Raw genomic sequence first — 4,188 nt, 5'->3', positions numbered from 1 at the left:
TAATATTTTTGGAATATGTAGGGATGTATTCTTATTTATTAGAGAAACTCTACAATGCAATATTATGTAATTAATTTTGATATGTGTTTATTAATTCTTCATTTTCATTTCAGAATTTAATTTCATTTGTAGGTTTGTGATACATTACTTCTTTACTTTCTCGTATGCGAAATACATAAAAAAGAACATATTGTACTCGTCACAAAATTCGAGCTGAAGGGTTTGAAGAATCTTCACGTTTCACACCTACTTGTGTCTGAAAAACAAATTTTTAGAACCATACTTCTCTATCCGTCTGCCTGTCAAATTTAAAGACTTCAAAGAAAATTTAGACGAAATCCGTTCTCTGAAAATCTGCTTCTTTGGCTGTCCTAGCACAAGAGAAAACAATAAACGGAAAGAGCTAAATAAATAAATTTCAATATAAAGATTTTATATCTAAAATAAAGATCTGCATGAAATTTAGAACGAAATCTGTCAAAGGACTGAAAAATCATCTTTCGAATTTCCATATTTTACACCACTCAGTACGGAAAACACATTTTTGGAAAATATCCGTCTGTCTGTGACAAAGATAACTCTAAAATGCTTTGAGCTAGACGGATGAAATTTGGCATACGGTTTATATACCCAATTTGTAGATTACCATCAAATTTTGAGCAAATTCTGTTCATAGAAAGTCTGTCTGACCTGCTGCTCAAATATAAGTTAATACGAAACTATGAAACAAAGCTATCTAGATAGTTCTGCGTATGATTTAATCAGTCTAGACACGTATCTAGACACATTAGTCGTTTCAGAAAAAATCATCTAAAACAAAAATTCGATTTCCGATTACTATACGTCACGGTTATATACGTTAATAGCACGTCAAGGATTAATTGCCAAATAACTCGCCAATGATGACACGATAGATTAAGTAAAAATGCTAAATTCACATCAAATATTTATATTTCGTAACTATTGTACGCCAATGCTATGCAATGTATTCTCTGGATAACACCTTTATTAGAGGGTATGCGAGAACGTTTTGAAGAGACCACTTCCACTGGATAGTACCCTTTGCTGATAATCTTTAAATAGGAAGTGTAACTTATTCTGTATCGAAACCTGATGTCTATGACAAAATAAGGAAGGTAAAAAAAAATATTTGAATAAATATCAGTGCGCATCAGTAGCAAACTATTTTTAAATCTAGGCTTGAACCACTGATAAGACGAGTCTAAAGATGATCTTGGATGAGATACTGAGGAGCCGATGTTTCACGTTCTAGTTGTCTTGCTTTTGTTGATTTATATTTTGCAACGTGCGTAATAACCATTCTCAGTGTTTCCTAGAGATATGAGAGAGCCTATTTGTATACATAAGCTTTCTTTGAATTGAAGGTCTTGACCTAAATTTAACTGCGAGCTACAAACTATTAACTGTGCATTAGAAATAATTTTTATCTCTTATACATAGTGCCATCTCGTGCATTGGCAATGCAACGACTGCTGTAATTATTTCAGAATTTTATTCATTTATATCTCCAAGTATTTGTTTCTGGAGTGTTATAAAATCTCCAATTTTTCATTTTTTGTAATGTATTTTTCATTCATTTCTAAACATGCTAGAGATCTGACATTTAATATACTTGTGTGTTCTAGAAGACAATGCATTATTTTAATGTTTCCAGAATTCAATTATAAGTTAATAAGAAAAGGAATAATGTATGGAATCCGTACCCGATAAGGAGTATGAGAAACAGTAGATTTCAAAGTTAAAAAGTTAAAAATAATTAAAATGAAAAAAAAATCTTCTGTCAAATATTTAAATTCTGTTTTTTAAACGCCTTTTTAAAATTTAGTTATCATTTTAAAGAGAAAATAATATTTTATATTTCATTTTTATATTCTCGTATATGTAGTATAGAGAAAATATAGTAATCGTAAAAAAATTCGAACTCGAGATTTTGATACTGATTCCTGAGTTCGAGATACACATTTCTGGAAGATTTCCATCTGCCTATGACAAAGATAATTCAAAAACGATTTGAGCTAGATGGATGAAATTTGGTATATAGTCTTTATACTGAATTTGTAAATTTCTTTCACATTTTGAGTAAAATCTATTCGAAGGAAGTCCGTCTGTCGGGCTTTTCGAATATAAGTCAACACGATAACTATAAAACGGTGAGAGCTAGATAGATAAGATTCGGTTACATACATTAAACATCTATAGTGTAGATACTTGTTAAATTTTGAGCCAAATCCAATAACGGGTTAAAACTCTATCGATCTGTACTTTCAGGATCATGTAAATGCGATAATTCAAAAATGGAATGTTTTAAATATATAAAATTTGAGTTAAATTTGTGTTTCAATCGTTGAGAAAACATGTCTAAAGCACAAATTCGATTTTTAGATATTTTAACGCCAAGCTAGAGATTAATCACCAAATAACTCGCCAAGGATAACATGATAGATTTTGCAAAAATGCAAATTTGTGCCAAAAATTAATATTTCGCAAATATTGTACGCCAATGCTATATAAAGCGATCTATGCATTACAAGTTTATTAGAGATTATACGAGAAAGTTTTAGGGAGACCACTTCCTCTGTTTATTCTTCTGCTGCTGCTTTCCTGGAAATAAAACAAAATAAACGAGCATTAAACCTTGATTTATATTGTGAACATAGAGGGAAATTAGAATTTAACATTCAGATAATAAACTTTGCGTAATGGAAAAATCCGTCTTAAAAATAAACTTTTGCAACACTGCTATTTTCTGAGCTAGACAAACAATCATGGGTTTTCCAGTACAAATAGTATTTTGAAATTCGTAACTTCGTTGTTTTGCATGTGAGCTATTTCCTTTGATTGCTATTTGAGTGAAATCGTGCAGCTAATTTTATATAATTTTGTTGACATTTTGGCATTAATTATTATTATTTTCCTTTCTTTTTGTTTCCCCCTCTCTCACTTTTTATTTGATCGGCTGGTGTACTAAACTTATTTCTGCTTCTAATCACCAGCTTTTGAACTTTTTTTAGTGCCCCTAGAATTCAGCTAATCTTATAACTTTAAACGAGCAATATATATATATATATATATATATATATATATATATATATATATATATATTTCGTGTATTTCGGAAACGGCTCAAACGATTTGAATCAAATTTTATATTTAGACAGATTAGCTTTTTAAGTTTATCTACATCGTTGTCTTTCTTGAAAAAACGAGAAATAAACATACAAAACACACAAAAGGAACTTTTTATAATTAACTATTAGAATAAGTATAATAAACTTCCGTTTTGAAGTGTGAGCACTGCAGTATAGTGGTGAGAACGACATGAATGAAGCGTGTATTACGAATCCTCGGTACGAGTTGCTCTCTTTTGCTTTATTTTTTTTTAACTTATGTGTTCATATTTAATATTTTTGCTTTTTTAAGTTTATTTATATAGGTGTCTTTCCTGAAAAAAAAAAACGAGACTTTACACACACACACACACACATACAAAAACATTTAACATTAGCATAGTTAGTTAACTATTAGAGTCTTTTTCTATCTCTCTCTTGCTGACAATATAGCGCCATCTCGAACCAGATTTCACCAAGATAAAACTGAGTGTTTCAAAAATATAAGTAAAAATATAAAAATATATATGATAAACTGTAAAATAAATGCTGCAATTTAGCAGTATTCTGCAATGTTTCGAATACCAACAATAGTGCAATGTTTCGAATAACATGTTAAACTAGGTGTATTCATGATTTTTTTTTATTTAAATGACCAGTTTATTTGTTGGTAAGATTGAAAAATATCCATACGTAATCAGTATGTCATGCATATCTAAATATTTTCTGGGAAAAAACGCAATTTCATACACACACACACACAAAAAAAAAAAGATTGCCAAGTGAAACTCTGTTTTCTAGATATTCAAGAATTATCAGAGGTAATAGTTGAAGGCATTGAGGATGTTATGTTTACTTCAATGAACTCTTATTCCTTTGAATCTTATTACTCTTAGCCTTACATCATCTGATTGTAATGATTATATCAGACTCTGTGTTGCATTACTCAGAAATCGTTTGGCTTAAAAAATGATTAGCATTTTTCCTCTCCTTAAAAGATAATATCGTTTGACTGAAAAGGATCAGATGAACTTGGTTACCAAGAATTCTTTCAACGGCT

Source organism: Argiope bruennichi, chromosome 10, assembly GCF_947563725.1.
Source record: "Argiope bruennichi chromosome 10, qqArgBrue1.1, whole genome shotgun sequence".
Classification (NCBI taxonomy): Eukaryota; Metazoa; Arthropoda; class Arachnida; order Araneae; family Araneidae; genus Argiope; species Argiope bruennichi.
This window is presented reverse-complemented; position numbering follows the sequence as displayed.